General features: G+C 36.9%; 1 protein-coding gene across 2 annotated transcripts in view; it reads left to right on the forward strand.

Moving 5' to 3' along the window:
* Window positions 1–20,815, forward strand: part of ArfGAP1 (ADP-ribosylation factor GTPase-activating protein 1) — a 703,111-nt gene that overhangs the window by 608,796 nt on the left and 73,500 nt on the right. The window lies entirely within an intron of this gene.

Genomic DNA, 20,815 nt, shown 5'->3' on the forward strand with positions numbered 1-20,815 from the left:
TTTTGTATTTCCCATACAGGTCAAAAGTACACTATGTGATCAAAAGTATCCGGACACCCCCAAACATACGTTTTTCATATTAGCTGCATTGTACTGCCACGTACTGCCAGATACTCATTATCAGCGACCTCAGTAGTCATTAGACATCGTGAGAAAGCAGAATGGGTCACTCCACGGAACTCATGGACTTCGAACGTGGTCAGGTGGTTGAGTGTCATTTGTGTCAGAAGTCTGTACGCGAGATTTCCACACTCCTAAACATCCTTAGGGCCACTGTGTCTAATGTGATACTGAAGTGGAAACATGAAGGGACACGTACAGCACAAAAGCGTACAGGCCGACCTCGTGTGTTGACTGACAGAGACCGCCGACAGTTGAAGAGGGTCGTAAAGTGTAATAGACAGACATCTATCCAGACCATCACACAGGAATTCCAAACTGCATCAGGATCCACTCCAAGTACTATGACAGTTAGGCGTGAGGTGAGAAAACTTGGATTTCATGGTCGAGCGGCTGCTCATAAGCCACATATCACGCAGGTAAATGCAAAACGACGCCTCGCTTGGTGTAAGGGGCGTAAATATTGGACGATTAAACAGTGGAAAAACATTGTGTGGAGTGACGAATCACGGTACACAATGTGGCGATCCGATGGAGGGGTGTGGGTATGGCGAATGCCTGGTGAACGTCATCTGTCAGCGTGTGTAGTGCCAACAGTAAAATTTGGAGGTGGTAGTGTTATGATACGGTCGTGTTTCTCTTGGAGGAAGTTTGCACCCCTTGCTGTTTTGCGTGGCACTCTCACAGCGCAGGCCTACATTGATGTTTTAAGCACCTTCTTGCTTCCCACTGTTGAAGAGCAATTCGGCGATGGCGATTGAATCTTTCAACACGATCGAGCACCTGTTCATACTGCACAGCCTGTGGCGAAGTGGTTACACGACCATAACATCTCTGTACAGAGTCCTGACTTGAATCCTATCGAACAGCTTTGGGATGTTTTGGAACGCCGACTTCGTGCCAGGCCTCACCGACCTACATCGATACTTCTTCTCAGTTCAGCACTCCGTGAAGAATGGGCTGTCATTTCCCAAGAAATCTTCCAGCACCTGATTGAAAGTATGCCTGCGAGAGTGGAAGCTGTCATCAAGGCTAAGGGTGGGCCAACACCATACTGAATTCCAGCAGTACTGATGGAGGGCGCCACGAACTTGTACGTCATTTTCAGCCAGGTGTCCGGATATTTTTGATCACATAGTGTATTTATATAAATTGAGTTTACACAAAAGACATACAGTTGAATCGTTTTCAGTTTTCACTCAAATTATTCTAAAGTATTAAGAAGTTTGATTATAATAATTATTTTAATTTTCTTTCTCTCTTTTTAGTCAATATTTCTAAATATATCGTCATCATCATAATAGATACTCTGCCATTATTGGCAGGTTACTTGCTGCAACTGAGAAGCTTCGACGTTCGGTGGTCCTCAGCTAGTCTCTTCGTCTTGACGTAGCAATTTTCTGTTTTAATACCTTCCTTCAACTTCTCACCTTCGCTCCCTCCCTCTCTTTCCTTCCACAATACCCTCCAGCACGTCCCTCATAATACAGTTCCTCCTCAGCCAATATCCTAACCAGTTCCTCTTCCTCCTCTTAACAATATCTAAAATTCTTCTTTTTTCCCCTACTGCTAATTTTTTAACACCCCATTCTTTGTCCGTTCAACACAGCTAATTCTCTCCTTTTCTTCTGCATGCCCATATTTCGAAAGCTTGCAATTTTTTAATCACTTTTGCGTAATGTCAGTGTTTCTGCCCCGTAGAGTACATATTGGAATCAATAAAAAAATCTCAATATTTAATTGGAAGTTTGATTAATACAAGGATTAGCTAATCGTGGTTGAAAACGAAAACCTGACGCCTTTAAAGTGTGAAAATTATTTTGGAATTAATGGTATTTCAATAACTTGTGCCGTCTTGATTTTCTTTCATGCGTCGTAGGGGAAGCCTCCACAGTTTGGGAACGAGTGGAGTGTTGGGTCTGTTAAAATATATTAACAGATTACGAAACGTTGTGATTTAGACATATCTTACAGGTAGTGAAGCGTGGGCACCCATTAAAAAAGGAAAGGTCATCACCTGTGTTGTACACTATTATCATACTTACACAAAGTTAAACTGTTACATTTAGAAACATGCACTGTACTTCCTTTATTATTGGTGCATTGTAGAGTTTATTGTCCCTTATATCCATAGTAAAATTTACCTATGAAAATCTTGAGATTTCTTAAATGCAAGACTTGCAAGACGCTTGCATGCAAGACCAAGACTAAGACTGGGTGTGCAAGACCAAAAGCAAGGGTTCCAGTTCAAGACCAAGACCACCCCGGTCTTGGTCTTGGTCTTGCATTTGCTCATCACTAATAAAGACGATAGTGACTCGGAGAAAAGACGAGCAGGAGCACAGTCATCTAGAGGCCAGTCACCATGATAGTACCAGCGAATACAGAAGAGCAAAAGTGGCCGGCGTGATACCCAGACCAAAATGTCCAGCAAGTAACTAGCCAAACACTGAGCAATAACGATCGGCGAGAATATAAGGCAGTACCGCTGTGGTTCACTACAAAGAGGCGACACTGCGCAAAATAATCACAATGATACCTACGCTGCTACCACTTAAATAGTTGAACTAGCTTCTTGCAACTATCAGAAATCTGCAAGTTTGTTGCTAACACATCAGGGTTCACGTCTCTCTTTGGGCGTCATGTTTTGTGACAAGAAATAATAATGATTATAACAAATTTAAATAATTAAGTTTTAAGATTTGTAATGGTTTAGTATGTAGATTATATTTGTATAATTGGTTTCGGTCAAAAGATGATTAGGAATTAGAATTCTGGGCTTTCAGCACTAGGACTTTACCTCTCTTTAATAAGCAGGTAGCAGTGAACTTGGGAGCAGATAGTCCAAGGGAGCAGATAAAAAGACTTGCTCCCCGACCATGAGCAAGCAAAATGATTTGGCTACTTTTCGCGTACTACACCACACACTGAACCTTTTATGGTATTGACATTTTCGTATATTTAGTGAATTGAAAAGATAAAACTAAACAACAGCGCAAATCTATGACACACAACTTACGCTATGTGCGACCTCTACGAAGAGAGTCTTGCTTCTTTAAGGACAAACGCACTGATGAATAAAATATTTAAACATGTCTAGAAGCTGAGAAAATTTGAATATGTCGAGCCTGAAAATGTAATTCGTGCAAATCACATAGCTCGTCATGTCTTAAGCTTGATGGATTATGCTTTTTATCCACTCTTTCAGCCTTCTTGCATCCATTTTCTCCTACGTTTGCAATTCACAAGGTAATAAAATGTGTGTGCATGGCTGAATTTTAAAGTCATGGTGAGACGAGTAAGAGCAAATGCGTACCTTGCAAATAAGAGAGCTAGTAGAAGCACCAACCACGAAGAATTACTTTCTCGTTGCAAGAAGCATCTTCATAAAAGACAGTGAAAGAAAATGAACCATTTTTGTGGCGTCATGTAATAAAATTGTCTTCGTTTGTGAACTTCCTTGCCGTATTTTTTCGCTTTTTTCATTTCCGTTGTTTTCCTGGAATGTTGTGCGTCAAAGGAATAAGAACCTTATTACATCTAATATGGCTTTTCAGCGTTTCTTTGTTCATAAATTTACATCTTTTATTGATCGTTGTATTAGGCACATACATATATAATACTATAGTACATATAATAACAATAATAACGAAATGTATTGTGTGCAGGAAACTAGTAAATAAGTGAAAAGAACAACAAGAATATATGAAGGCTAAGACCATGAGGAAAAAATAAAGGAACCACAGATTCTAATAACATAAATAATATAAATTTTTAATGTTAATTTATTGTTCTGGATGGAATCACAACAACATACACATTGATGGAAAACTAATAAAAGCGTTAGATTCTTTACACTGCTGCATTTCCCCCAAAATTTGTTTTGTATTCAAAATTCTTTTGTGTGTTGTTGTACAATCCGCAGCAAAGAAAAACCTGCAACATGAGCATGTAAGTTTATTATGAAACTACGCCTAACAACTCAGGGAATCAACATAACGTCTAAGTGGCACGAATCACGACAGGAGAAACCTCGGCGTCCTCCCATGCACACTTATTTTGGAGCAAAAGACTTCGTCGTTTCACAATAAACTTACATGCTCATGTTGCAGGTTTTTTGCTGCGGACTGTACATGCTTCAAATGAAGTAGATATATTGTGCTATTTCGAAAGGACAAATAGTGTACTTATTACTTTGCTTTTAAAACTATTACTGTTATTTCATCTCATTTTAAGGTTTCTCACCATTACTCTGGTTGTAGGTCCCGTGTTCTCATCTTCCATATTGTGGACGTTTCAACAACCAATTTGGCTGTTCGGTCGATAGGTCCTATATACACATATAGTTATATATTTCTTACTGCAGATGTTCTTTGAGTCTCATAGTTCATTGAATATAATCGATATTATTTATTTTAAAATCTCCATGTTTGCTACTTTCTTCCATTACACTCATGTCCAAAATGATTGTCGCATATCTACAATTGTCTTCTTGTAAGAATATAATTTGATCATGATTTTGCAAGGTACTTTTAATACTCATACTATGTGTATAATCGGGAAGTGTATATTTGTGGTAAATTTCATAGGAAAACAATTATCAATACTAAAATTAGAATGAGTAAACAAAATGTTGCTAAATGGACAAGAAAGTTTTATTTTCGTTTTATTGTTCTTATTTATTGCTCTTTTGACATGAAATTTGTCACATACATGTCTGTGCCGATTATACATATACTAACATTGTAAGAAATACCGGAAGAGTTCGTTATCAAATTATATTCCGAGAACAACATATTTATAGACATGTGAAATAATTTTGGACATGAGTGTACGTTCTTACACTATAAGCCAAATCGACGCTATTCTCTTCTGATGTGGAAAGCTAAATATGAGAAATTATATAATTAATAATAATAAGAAATTAATAATAAGAAGAACGAGATACATTAAATAGCACAGATGAAATTAATCACTTGTAGACCGCGTTTCGGTCGTCAACAAAATCCAGTGCAGAGAGAGAAACTAGATTTATCATTATTTTAATAACTGCAAATGTAAATAAATTTTTCATTCTAGCATTTTTCACGAACAATTTAAAGCTGTATATAAATTGATCTTACCGTAAGAGTTAAATTTCATTTTAATTTGTCAAAACCTACTTACGCGTATTCAAAATAAATGTTAACACTGTAACTAAAATCCCAGCAGAATAGTTTTACTGTAGTTTTATGTTCCTTTCGACCACCGTACCTATGATGTATGAAATGAGGTAATCGATTCTTTTAAGTTTGAAGGAATGTGTACACTACAGTAAAGCGAACTTGGAATCATAAGAGTGACGGTACTTTGGCATGGTAACCGTAATTTTGGCAGCAATCCGTAATTTTGTCTTGTTTCAAGGGTCAGTAGTATACTTTTATTATAAGTAAAACAAAGCTGGATTCTATCAGACAACGACATGCTGAGAAATACAAGTATTTTTTAACTAATCGTATTCCATGGAACATGATAGCTTAGTGGTAAACTTCTTTATCAGGTATAAAGAGTAGCAATATTCCATCACAATTATGTGAGCTTTATACAGTTGCTTTACGAAAACTGAGTTATTAACTTTGTGAAGTAAATGAATTGCATCATTATAAATAGACTTGCTTGGCAAACATTCATATAATTATTTAAATTGCGTATTTCATTTCACTTGCGAGGCACAGAACCTTATGTAAATAGTTTCCTTACTAGAGTTATTATTGCTATCATAACACTAATTACTTGCACACATTTTCTTTAGCCGCAATACTGTCAGAGTCTTCAGCCGCAAGTCAGAGTCCTGTCAATATGTGTTGAAATTATAAATAGGATATTACACTTTGACTTCTTTTATTCTCTGTAAACTATGAGAATGATTGACTGTCAACCACCTAATCCAGTCACGATATCCTAATAAGAACGAGACTTGCTTAAAGCACTGATTCGAGCAAATCTTCTATTGAAGTTTACGTACCAAATCATATAAACATAATGCATTTATTATGTGGCGATATTATGTATCATCATCATAAGGGCTGGGAGATCATTTGGTGCAAACGGATTTTTTTTTTATTTCTGCACTTATTTCGACAAAGGAGAGTTGTATTTTATATTATTCAGTTCTTTTTTTCTTTCATGCTCCTTATATGTATCACGTTCCTGAGCAGATTCCTCCTTAATTCAGTGATCACGTTCTTCTGTACTATGTCTGTCTGTCTGTGTGTGTGGGGGGGTGTATGTCTGTGTGTGTCTGTCTGTCTGTCTGTGTGTGGAGGAGATATCTATCAAGGTATTCCACACCACTCCATCAGGTATAATCTGTGGTATTTCAGGCATGTATTCTGGCCTGTAATTTACCAGGATCTAGAAATTGGAGATAAAAATGACTTGATGTTAGGAGGACGTTGAAATATAGAAGGTAATATCATTTAACAAACTCCTGAAGTTGATAACAAGCTATTTCTCTATGGATTCCCAAAATGAGGTCTTTCAAGTTTTGACCGATCGTGTGCATGTGTCACGTGTTGCAAACACATTTCCAATTGTACATATGCATAAGAAGCAGTGTAGATCAAGTAGTATTTGTATGGAATGGATTTATGCAACAAAAGTTTCATAATGATGATAGTCTTTAAGAAAATACTGTTGCAAGCACAATGATTCCTTACTATGCACCGGCACGCACCGAATTACAAGCACCTGTCCACAAATATCACATGTTCGCACACTAGTCGTATCGAAAGAGTACTCCACAGGAGTCTGGGACTTTGCTGGTCTGACTGATTTGTAGCCAGTCGCATACCAAGCATATTAAGGACATCTCCATATTGTGGCAGGGAGAACTGATTATGCGTCAGTGATAGTAGTTTCATGATATTGTCATGTAAATGCAAATTAATGTCGGACCGTTGTAAGATCACAGCGTCAGGAAACCGTCACACAAAGATTTTCCGCAAGCACAAAGTATATATCCAGTGGTTGTTGTTTCCAGGCTAGTCCGTGTGGTATTGTGAGCAGCGTTTTATGCTTGTTTGTATCTGCCAGTTTTGTTTATTGCTGTTCGCTTTCCTTTCGCACATGTGTTTTAAAAGCGTCGCTTCGAATACTACCAAATGGTGGTGAATGTTTATGAGTATTATTACCAAGTAAGAAGTGTCGAACTGAAGATTCTCCACCTCTGGATATTCCCTTGGCACTTCCACTTGGATAACAGCCAAGTTCAACCAGGCAAAACTTCTTTTATTGTGACACTCTTCTTGCAATGAACGAAAAGAAGACAAATAACAGTCTAAAAGTTTCCTTTGCTCTGCCATTTTAACTTCATTTCTCGACCAAATATACTTCGAGGAATTACAGAGGGTATCTATAAGAAAATACTTTCTAATTGTATAGCTAAGACTTGGTGCAATATATGATATATTTAAATATAATCAGCATTTATCGTTCTTGGAAGAACCATCAAATTAAAAAAAAATTGAAGAATTGAAAGAACTATTTAATGTATAGGATGAGGGTTGACTAGGGCCATGTTTGAGGTATAATAATTATGCATTAATTTATTTTTTTATGGAATATCTTTGGTGTCGTTTAGTAAACGCCAAATATATATACTTCATGATTGCATAGTTAGAATAAAACTGTCTTATTGTAAAACTGTATTAATATTTTTAGCCATGTTTACGAAGCCGATAAGGCTTCTCATAGTTGTAACCCCAACGTGTAAATAAGTCGGTATAAATAAATGTTTGTGTTATTAATGTAATTTCTTTTATTGTACTTATAAAGTTTATCGTGAAAGAGAGATCTTGTGATGGACAACATAATTTGCATCGGTTCCCTCGGTGTTTCCCTATTTCTTTCTCATTCAATCTGTTATTTTATAACCATTCACCCCTTTAGCCTAAAGGCCATATATGTGGGCGTAAAATTAGAAATTTCATTTCATATTAACAACTAAATTTCAGTAAAATATCGTGAAATCTGTCAGTTGCAGTCGATAGGTCTGTGGTGTCATCACTTACCAGTAAGGCTTGGAGAATATGTGGTATTTTTATTCTATCAGCAAAAGCGTAGAGCTTCCAGAGACGTATTTCCAAAAACGCGTCTCTCAGGAATTGAACTCTCAATCGTTCGGGAGAAGTATGTACAGAAATTGCTTTCTTAACACCCCGCAGCATGGATCATACTTACGTTCATTCTATAAAAGTCTGTTGTAATTCGCATATATTAAAACATATCAAAATCCGGCTGTTTAGATCGAAGGAGTTTCTTGTTTTTGTTTTGAATGACTGTACCTTAACGAACTTTTTTAAACATAGTTTCTCTACAAATACACCAACATATGTAAAAAGTCTTTTGTACACTTCTGATCACAAAAACCTAGACTGTCTTGCACAAACTAAGTCCAAAAAAGGCTCTCGATCCATACGAATTCCCTTACGTCTTACTCATTTTCCCTGCATTTTATCACATACACAGTTGGAAATTAAACGATTATATTATCATATGCATACCGTAGCTTGGTTGACTGTACGGCATACGCTCAAAACAGCAACTATAGAGTAAATGTACCAGTAGTCGGTCATTTAAGGAGATTTTCAACTTTGTTAAAGTATAAAAAATCCATTTTATACGAATAACTTTTACTGCATATGCCATTGCAGAAAGCAGTGTTTAAATTTTACGTTTGTGTAGCTCACATAGGAAATCTTTTATAAATAATTACACAGGTAAATTAAAATACCAGAAACCCTTAAAAAAAAACAGTAGTCGGCCAATGAAAATCAAAGGTCAGCCATTACTTTAACCAGTACTCAGCCATACTATAGAATTGAGTTTTTAAATGGAATTTAAGAGACCAATTCCCCAGTTAGCAAATTAAGGGACAAATATATTGCACTCGGACTTCTTACAGAGAAAAACTACGTGGAAAATATATTGAGATACGGGAAAAAAGGTTCCTTGTACTTACCATAAACTAAGAAAAATGTGCCTCGGACTAGACTGGCCTATTTAATACTAATATATAGGTCTTTTTATATTTACATGGATATTTATACTTAGCGATGACATTAACCCTTTAATATGAAGTTCATGAAGCACATTTAGGACACACAAACACTTGTTTAGCAGCTTCCTCGTACGATAATTCACTGAGGCACGTACATTTTAAGTGGTACCAGTGACCACAAAAATCACACCCAATATATTTGTGTGTCGTTCTCAATATCACTTATCAATTATTCTTCATAGGCCTTACACGGTTTTCAACAACTTCTTGTATCTCGTCTTCTCAACTACTAGTGGTACTTGGCTTGACAGTATTTTTCTTTCTGTTTGACTTGTGCAAATTTTCCTTTCTTTTTTATTATCTCCCTTTTTCGTTTTAGACGTTCCTCTTCTAGTTTTCTTTTCTTTTCGTTCTTTACCATCAGATAATTTATCCATTCTTCTGAGGATATTGCACTTGGAACTTTTTCTCTGGGCACATGTTTGGTAGTTTCGTTTTTGATTGGAGATGGCCACAAAAGATGCTGATCAAAGGCAGATGATATGGAAGTATTTGACGAAGGTTCTCTTTGAATTTCTCCTGAGATCATATGAAGTTATTTTTGGCACTACCGATTGTAAAAACAGAAACAAACAAACCTTTCACCTTGCGTTGTTTCAGCACAAGATGCCATAACGGATGTGTTGTTTTCCTGGTTTGAGTCAGACGTAACGTCTATTTCTGATATCGCAGATATATTTGTAGGCTCTAGAAGGCCAATTGCTTAAATCTGGTATGTTCCAGGACTAAGATTATCGAGCATCTCACTAGCAAGTATTGATGTAGCAGATCGATTCTCTTCGGACAGAACATTAGACTTATCTGTGATCATTAGTGTAGATCAAGAAGACTTTTTAGATACAGTATCCTCAATGCACCTGGTTGCAAAAACATCTGACACTTGATTCTCTTCCAGTATCTTTGGACTGGATAAAAGAAACGCTGAGCCACGGGTTCTTAAACTGTTAGACATATTTTCCTTACGGTCAGCAGTCCTTTTAACTTCTTGAAGAAGACCTTCAATAGTGTTTGCTTTTTCATGTAGATTCGATTTCAAGTATTCGATAACTTCACAGCTGCCAAGTAGTCCTCTTTGGTTGGAGTGCTTGAAATTGACTCTCTATGACACTCTGGTTTCCGTTGTCTCTCTTCAAGATAGGCTTACACACATATGTGCGTGAATTTACTTATAAAAAGATAAACCGCGATTTTAATTAGGTTTTGATAGAAAGCAAGTAGGTTACTATGAGAAAGTGTAGCTAGGCTATGAGGTATTGAATGAGAAGCATGAGTTAGAATGTAAATATTTATAATTATTCTGTATTGTTTTGGCAATCAGGCAACTCTAGGAACGGAACACACAATAATAATAATAATAACAATAATAATAATAATAATAATAATAATAATAATAATAATTAAAGAGCAGTTGCAACTTCGGAATTAAAAAGTCCAGAAACGCGACATTGTGCGGAATAATTTAAATCATCAAATCAGTTAGATATTGATATCCCTGATTTCCTCATAGTTACCTTAGATTAAAGGACTAACCTATGATCAGGGCAAAAAAAAAAAAAAAAAAGAAATACTCATTACCTGTCCTTTAAATTTTAGAGAAATAATTCAGACCAGCCATAAATTCTTAATATTTTTCTCCTCAGTTCCAGGAAAATAAAGAATTGAAATGGTTATAATACCAGCCTGTTATTACAACTGTATTATGCTTGCATGATGCAATTAGTGACTTCATAACAGTTACTTTTTTTATTAAATTGTTAGAAAAGTCTTCTACGTATTAGTTATGTGTCTCAGTTGTAGAAATGCATTTAAATTGAATGAATGATAGGTGGCTGACTATTGGAGTATATGTATCCAGTAGTCGTCCGTTGAAAGTAATGGGGGCTGACCACTGGAAAATGAAGTCTAGGGTCATTTCCAGTAGTCAGCCCCTAATGGCTGACTACCGAGAAACGTTATCAAAAATGCAATCTGTAGTCAGCCCCCTTATTTCTATGCAATATCTTGTTTTGTATCAAAAACCACGAATTTTTAACAAACTACATACATTCATGCATCGAAGAAAGCAATAACTCGTACTGTTTTACAATAATATGGTTTTAACTTAACTTTGAAATAAAGTTTCTTCCTTAATTTTTTTTTACTAATAAAATGCGCATTTTGCTCACTTGCATCACCAGACCTAAAATGATAATTTTTCTTTCTTGCCACGAGAAGTCACACCAGGACAGAAGAAATTAGATTGACTACTAGAGCTCTGATTTAAGTTTTAGTTGACTATTTGTTTGATAAAGGCTACTGTATGCTTATTTGATATGCTTTTTACTGGAAAATGGCTGATCACTGGAGACGGCTGACTTTAGGCATACTCACCCTACTGTAAAACACTAGACTTTTTAATCGTAAATTTGATAGATAATTTCTATTCCAAATTTTGAACGATTTAAAAGCGAGAGAAATCGAAATACTGGCAATATCATAACTACAAGTGGAATTATAACGGTTGACCATGTGTTTCGCGTGTTTTCTTGTTCGAGCGTCCCCACATGCCCTAAGAGCTTACTTGGAATCAAAACCAAGGAATTCTTTATCAAAAGCCTACACTTGTGGAAAGTCGCTAAATAGGAGTGGGATAAAATACCCATGGTCCAGCTGCCGGGCAAAAGTCAGAAGCGGTGGCCTCCATATCGAACACAACCGCTGGTGAAACACGGTGGTTCCTAGGTAAGTGTTATTGAAATTCGGCTCAATATCATTGAATCAGCCCGTGTGTATTTTATCATATTTTATAATTTGTTTTCTACATGCCACCTGAATATTTACTTGGAGGCAATGTTCAAATGGTCTATTTTTATTTTTTTTTTTAAAAAATACTCATATTGCTCTGTAACAGAATGGAAAATCAAATAATTTCCCTTAAGGATCTAGGTTAAACTTTTCACACATACTTTGGAAAGCAGTCTAGTGTACAAGTAGTCTAGTATTTGGAAAAATAAATTCAAGTCTAGAAACACTTCCTAAAATACCCGAAACCTGGCGCAATGCCTAACCTTTAATAAATAAATAAATTAATAAACTGCGTATTGACACATTTCTAAGTATAGGTCTACAAACCACACATCCTGCATTTATCAAAAAGATACCAAAAGTATTCCAAACACTATATAAAATACGTGTGCAATATTACATACAGTCTTTATTCTCATATTAAAACAAGTATATACTAATGATAGTGTTACTTTAGCACCACTTTACAACTCTCTCAGAACTAATGTTATTAGACATCAGGTTCGTATATTTTCTTATGGTATTCAAGTTAAATACTATCTTTGTGAATAAATACGTTTATTTCTTACGTGTATTGAAATCAGTTTATTTGGGCTGTCGCATGGTGGGTTCAGTGTAAAGAACCAAATTTAAAAAAAAAGGCATGATGTCGCAACGGCATCATTGCTCAGCTTCTGCATAGTGATATTCTTGACAAGGTTTTTTAATACACATAATGATCTCAAGGGTTATCATTCGAAACATGTGACATGAATATTTTATTAGAACTCGAATTTTAAGGGCTTTGTGCTTCGAGGTATTAGATACAACGTTCAGTAAAATGCTAATCGTTCCCCTCAGGACTGAGTGAAGTTTAACTTTTTAAAAGTTAAAGTGCACTGGCTCATAATTACTCTACTTGCTTTGCAGTTGAAGGTTCCGACTGCATCCTGTCCATCTTGATCCAGATTTCTCCGCGGTTCTATCAGTCAAATAACTATCTGATACCTTTAAATATAAGCCGTGACAAATTTCCTTTCCCTTCGTTGTTAACTGGGCTTTTGAGTTTCATGTGTAGGTTAAACGAATTAGTATTTTTGTTCGATGTATTATATAAATTTGAGTTCTTGTTTAAAAATGGAATTTCGTCCTCCATACTGATTCTAATATGCGCGGGGGAGAGGAGGTTACCTTTACAGTTATTATATTCTAAATGTATTAGTTTATTTATGAAAATTACAGAGAATTGTGTTGAAAGGATTCGGCGTAAAGCATTCTTATAACTAAATAGAACTAATAAAACTGTCTTAATCCTGTAGTATAATATTCGAGTATGGCACAGTTGAAGAAGTCAAAATTTTAACAAATCGCTAATAAGTAGTGCATCGTCCGTCTATGACACACATCTTAAACATAAAGAACTTCATTTCACTACTTTGATAATTCAAGAACTATGTCCAAGGTTAAATAGAACACAGAAATTAGTTTTCCTATCCAGACGATTTGAATCACACTTATATTGAATTAATTTTGTGTATTGTTGATTATAGTTTTGGAAATATTACACAATATTAAAGAAATAAAATTGATCAAAACACCCACACCCAATAAATTTATATATATATATATATATATATATATATATATATATATATATATATATATATATATATATATATATATATATATATATATAATATAATAGTGTGGCCCATTTTAATCTTTCCGCGGAAATATCTCAAAAACGGTTGAACATAATTGAACCAAACAGAAACACAAATAGGAAATACCATGGGGCATATCGAATGGTATTATCAAGATGCTCCCCAGGGCTGCCCTTCATGGGGATCCTGGGCCCAACTTTAAAATGGAAACAGGGGTCGAGTGATATCTCGTTCGGTAGATCTTCCAACACTGAACAGTGCTGTGGCAAATGATTTTTTATATCGGTCACCATATTTAAAATGCTTGCTAAGACATGGTGCCTGTATCAGATAAAACGTCTACTACCACTAATATGATAACGGTTGAAGATAATGAACAGAAAAATGGCATGGGGAACGTCCAATGATGTCGCGGTGCCCGCACGGCCGCTCTTCATGGAGGCACAGGGCCTAGTTTTAAAATTTTAAACGGAAATATGGGGTCAGTGATACCTCGTTCGATATATCTTTAGAAACTAAAAAACCTTGTTGCAAAAGATTTTTTATATGCGTTACCGTTTTCAAAATGGCCACTATGACATGGTCCCTGTATCACATAAAACTTCCAGTAAGACTAATATGAAAATGGTTGAACATAAATGAACCGAATAAACCTGCGAAATAGGAAAGGCCATGAGGCATGTCGAATGGTATTGTCGCGGTGACCCACAAGACCACCCTTCATGGGAGTCTAAGGCCCAACTTCAAAATTTTAAATAGAAACATGGAGCGAGTGATACCTCGTTCGATAGATCTATAAAAACTGAAGAGCACTGTGAAAAAAAGATTGTTGCTATGGGCAGTGGTGCCCCCCCCCTCATGTCCGTGACGCACCCCCCATCAATTGTCTATCCGTAGGGTGTTCTTCCATGAAAAAAAAAACTTTTCGATTAATTTTTACACCCCCTCAAACATATTTATATAGATTTAGAACCCCCCCAAATATTTCAATGACGCAGTTAGCGTCATAGCCCCTCCTTGTGGGCGCCCCTGCTATGGGTCACCGTTTTCAAAATAACCACCAAGACACGGCACCTGTATCGGATAAAACGTCTTTTCGACGAGAGTTTCTGACTAACGTTTTTGTGTATGAAGTATTAGTACATTCTTATTTAATAATTCAAACAACACTGTTTTAATTATTTTCATTCTTTAACGGTGAATATTTCAGATAGTGCATGGAGTTAGTGTCAGAAACCACCAAAATATTTCACTTCCGGCTACCAGTCTGCAATTTGACACAGTTCTTATATGTATACCAAAGGACAAGAATCCGCCGGGAGACACTTGATCTGACGTCCGGAACTCATGTGATGACGTCATCAAAATGGCGGACAGCTCGATTCCACAAATAAGCCATATCTTCGTTATTTATGGACCGATTTTCTTCAAACTTGGCTCATTTTAAAGGAAATTAAATTTGCAATAAAACGTGTTACAAAAATATTTCCTCTAAAATTAACCGTTTCGGAGTTATTTAAGAATTTATTAAATTAATGAGTATTTATTGGAGAAAAATACTAAAATAACTCCGAAACCCTTAGTTTTAGACGAAACACTTAGGTAACGTGTTATATTGTTAATTTCATTACCTTTAAAATGAGCTATTAACGAAGAAAATCGGTCCATAAATAACTGAGATATCACATATAAACATGTTATTAACATTATTAAAATGGCGGTCACGACTTCTAACAGATAGCGACAAATTCAGCCAAAATACTTCACTTCCATATACCAATCCCAAATTTTACACATTATTTATATACATAATAAATAATTGTAAAATACCTGGAAGACACTTGATTTAACACGCTGAACTCCGATGTTGACGTCATCAAAATGGCCGCCGGGATTAAAAACAGGTTTGCTTAAATACACTTAACTCCGTTACCAATCATTTTATTGAGTCTTCCAACTGTTCCATTTGAAAGAGCATGAAATAAGCTACAAAAATTTTATTCGATTTTAAATGGTTTATGGCGATGACAACGTGGAAGGGGGTAAAAAATCGATGTTTTGAAATGGTTGCTGTTGGCTTAATATATTTTGCAATGACATTTCTGTTATTACAAGAGGCGTTAACTCAAGTAAATACACATTACATCAATTGCAATGTTGCATGCCTGTATAATTTTTTTTTTAATGAGTGATTCATCTTAAATTATAAATTATACCACAAAACAGTGAACATGAAAATAAAAATATTTATTTACATCTTTTAGTGGATCCAATACTCTCTGTTTACTGATTATCGAAAAAGAAAAAAAAAACTTTTCTTTTTTAGGAAGGGTAACAGATATTTACAACAGTTTCTCACAATGAAAACATATACAGTCCACATGGTTTTTTAACGGTGAAGGCACAACTATTGAAAACAATGTAAACTTTAAACAAAGTGGCAAGTTTGTAAGATTAAACTTAATTTCTGCATTGACCCTCACAACTACAAAGTAAAGTGCAAAGTTCGTGCATTTTTACACATCGACAGTGCGTGCAAATCTATTTGCACTTGCATGCTATCAACTCGTTTAGCTTTTCCATGGTGAAGTTTGGGCTTGTCGACCAGAGGGGCTCGTAGTCATCTGCGGTCTTCTTCCATCCCCACTCGCAAGGATCCAAGCGTTGACTGTTCCGTTGAAGACAGTTTGTCCACAAAGAACGTTGTAGGATGACCCTCTTCAAGTGTTGCAACAGAGCGTTGCTGGTTGGTGGAATATTTTCAATGAGTCTGTTTTGCTGGGTAAAGAGAATCCGCCTGGCCTCATTGACGGTCTCTGCAGAACTTGATGAATGACTCATAAGAACTACAAAGCGTTGAATGAGTAAAAACGTGTCGTCATCTACGGAGATGTCCAAAACTTGAGAATATGACGAAAAAGCTTTGTTTACGTCTCGGAAAGTCATCCACGTTTTCCATGCAGTGGTTTTACCAATACTTCTAAAACTTGACACAGTATCATCCCCCGTAAATGCATGGAAGATAGGCAAAAGATGTGGAACTCCTCGTGGAACTTTGTTGTGCAACTCGTGGATCGGAAGGTATTGGAGGTGTTTTCCACTGCCGTGTTCCATCCAAAGTTCTTTCAGTGTATTGAGTCTAGAAAAGGCATACATAACAATTACTACCACGTCACTATTAACAGTTTTCACCATGACCTTAGAACAACCCGAGTATTCCATGGCATGCCATACATGAAGTAGGAGACGGCCATCGGGTTCTTCATGGAATTCGGAAGATATATCTTCAAATGTCGCCTCCATTTGCGATCCAATTACCGTGTCTCTGTAGGTGCAAATTACTTTTTTTCCGGCGGGGAGATTCATTTTGACCAGGTATTCAGCTAAAAATTCAGAGTTCTTCTTTGGTTTTACTGTGAGCAAGCAAGTTACTGAAAGATTTGGGGATGACATCATTAGATTTTACATTTATTCTGAGCCCAGCCCTCTCGACTGTCTTACGTCAGTTTTTAGGCTTCCTTCTAAGTAGCGGTCAAAAACTAGGTCAACTCATTTCACAGATCTTAATGTCATTAGAATGTATGGTTTAACAATCTGGTTGCAGTACTCTTAAAATGTCCGGCTGGATTTAGGGACAAGCATATGGATCAAGGCTGCTGCATCGATTATGAGCGAAGAAACTTCGAGCACATGAATAGTGGTCACCCGAACTCCATTTGACTCGATGATACAGGACACCACGTCGGATTTTTTTATTGGTTTTCTGAGCTTACCGCGGTCGGATATGGAAGGTCTTTTCTCAGATCTACTATTTTCTGCTTGTCTTTGGAGTTAACTGTATCATTCTTAGCACTCATCAAGGGAAGGTTGTTTCTTTTGATGACTTCATGGATGGAAACTTTTCTAAGCCGACTCACCACGTTGCAAACATTGTGTGATAGAATATTTGTTTCTTTTCTAATAATTCGGTAAGTAACAGAGGTCACCACTAGCAAAAACAAAATAAATGTTTTTGCGTTTCCTTCAAGTAGAAACTTCTGCCATCTACTAGAAGAAAATGTACGGATCTTCTTTTCATCCAGAGGGCGCGGCGGCTCAGTGGTAGAGCGTTCACCTCCAGTGCTTGGGGTCCTTGGTTCGATCCCAGCTCGCGCCTCGTGGACTTTGTGGTGGACAAACACCGTGCTCGTGGGTTTTCTCGGGCTTCTCCCGTTTCCTCCCAATCTCTTCATTTCATTCATTTCTCATCATTACCGTCTCCTTTAGCCTAACCGGCATAACCGTGGGACGTAAACCTAAAAGTTTCATTTCATTTTGTTTCTTTTCATCCACTTCCACATTGTCATCGCCATAAACCATTTAAAATCGAATAAAATTTTTGTAGCTTATTTCATGCTCTTTCAAATGGAACAGTTGGAAGACTCAATAAAATGATTGGTAACGGAGTTAAGTGTATTTAAGCAAACCTGTGTTTTTAATCCCGGTGGTCATTTTGATGACGTCAACATAGGAGTTTAGCGTGTTAAATCAAGTGTCTTCCAGGTATTTTACAATTATTTATTATGTATATAAATACTGTGTAAAATTTGGGACTGGTATATGGAAGTGAAGTATTTTAGCTGAATTTGTCGCTATCTGTTAGAAGTCGTGACCGCCATTTTAATAATGTAATTAACACGTTTATATGTGATATCTCAGTTATTTATGGACCGATTTTCTTCGTTAATAGCTCATTTTAAAGGTAATGAAATTAACAATATAACACGTTACCTAAGTGTTTCGTCTATTTGGTCTAGGAATTAATTCGTGCGGTTGGTACGCACACATTGAAGCTGTAGTACAAACACAAAATACATAAATACCTTAAGAAAAATATTGTCCATCGCTAGCCACCACTTTCGCCCATCTGTCAGGCAATGTACAGATTCCGTGGCGAAAGAAGTCCTCATCCTTGGAAGCGATCCAGTCAGAGACCCATGTTTCGATATCTTCTGCAGAAGTAAACCGCTGTCCAATCAAATCGTTGTTCATGCAATCGAACAAGTAGTAGTCCGAAGGAGCAACGTCTGGTGAATACGGCGGGTGGGGTAAAACTTCCCATCCGACATTTTCTAAATAGGTTTTGGCCGGTTTTGCGACATGTGGGCGAGCGTTATCATGTTGAACAATAAGTTTATCATGTCTGTTCTCCCATTCTGGTCGTGTTCTGGCCAGAGCTAGCTTCAAACGCATTAATTGTCGTCGATAACGTTCTCCATTCATAGTTTCACCCGGTTGCAGCAGCTCATAGTACACCACACCTTTCATATCCCACCATATGCACAGCATAACCTTTGCACAGTGAATATCTCGTTTTGGTTGTGATGGACCTGGTTCACCTGGTTTCACCCAGGCCTTTTTTCGTTTAGGGTTCTTGTAATGGATCCACTTCTCATCACCCGTAATAATTCGATGCAGAAACCCCTTTCTGCTCTGTCGTTGAAGCAGCAATTCGCAAATGGTTTTTCGTCTTTCAACGTCTCTGTCTTTCAATTCATGTGGAACCCAATGTGACATCTTTTGAATCATTCCCATGGCTTTCAAGCGTTTGGAGATTGTTGTTTGATCAACGCCTAATGCTGCTGCAAGTTGTTCCTGCGTTTGACACGAATCCTGCTCGAGCAATGCTGTCAATTCTTCGTCTTGAAATTTTTTTGGCTGTCCAGCTCGCTCTTGGTCTGCCAAGCCGAAATCACCACTTCTAAACCGTGCAAACCACTTCTGACACGTTCGCTCAGCTAGAGCATGGTCACCATACACTTCCACCAAAATACGATGACTTTCAGTCGCACTTTTCTGCATGTTAAAGTAATGCAGCAGGACACCCCGCAAAAACACTTTATCAGGCACAAATTGCGCCATGTTCACTTAACTACAAACTGGTGTTGTTGACGCTTTAATCCACTGCCCTATACTACGAACGATACGCGATGACAGGGGTTTGCAACACATGTGTGGATACACGGAACTGTGGGACGCTCCGTTCGTTGCGCCATCTCTTGTCCACCCGCACGAATTAATTCCTAGACCAAATAAAACTAAGGGTTTCGGAGTTATTTTGTATTTTTCTTCAATAAATACTCGTTAATTTAATAAATTCTTAAATAACTCCGAAACGGTTAATTTTAGAGGAAATATTCTTGTAACATGTTTTATTGCAAATTTAATTTCCTTTAAAATGAGCCAAGTTTGAAGAAAATCGGTCTATAAATAACGAAGATATGGCTTATTTGTGGAATCGAGCTGTCCGCCATTTTGATGACGTCATCACATGAGTTCCGGACGTCAGATCAAGTGTCTCCCGGCGGATTCTTATCCTTTGCTATACCTATAAGAACTGTGTAAAATTGCAGACTGGTAGCCGGAAGTGAAATATTTTTACGCTAACTCCACGCACTAAGATGGATAAACGTTTGAAGGCTTCGCTTGAAGCTTCAATTTTCGTGCGTAAAGTTCAGGAACGTGAATTGACGTGGCATAACTTTATTTTATGACGTGCAGTTGTCTAATGCACAAATCGCAGATTAGTGGGAAAAGATCTGGAAAGTCAACTACCGTGGCAGTACAGAAGGTGTCATCCTATATTCATTTAGTAGAACAGAAAGACAAAGACAATCTCAGTTAGAACGGGCGGAGCAGGATGCATGCCCATTTTCAACCTACCCAGTACCATCTGCGAGGGAAATTTAAGAGATAGAATATGAGTTTCATTGAATGTTGTTCACAGTTACATTCCGATTAACTTTCAGCGGTAATTTCAGTTGTGAAGTTCAATAACGAAATGGTACATACTGATGCATATGCATTCCAAACATCTTGCATTCATTGCGTTAAATTCTCAGGGGCGGCCAAAAGGTTTGCATGTTCCAAAAAAGGTATTATTACAAGCTTTTCTTCGCATTTCAGTTGCTTTCACTTTTCCATCAAATCACACTTTGTAATACAAATGAGTGTTACCCTTCAAACCGAATTTCAACTTATTTTTATTCATTACAGTTCCAGTCAATTTTACACACAAATGTTTCAGACAAACCATACCTATTGCAAGTAAAGGTGGGGTTCTCATTTGAGATTGTTCCAGTCATTCCCGTTTCACCCACTTACGGATGGAGGTCGGAAATATGAATTT

Source organism: Thermobia domestica, chromosome 17, assembly GCF_964235325.1.
Source record: "Thermobia domestica chromosome 17, izTheDome1.hap1.1, whole genome shotgun sequence".
Lineage (NCBI taxonomy): Eukaryota > Metazoa > Arthropoda > Insecta > Zygentoma > Lepismatidae > Thermobia > Thermobia domestica.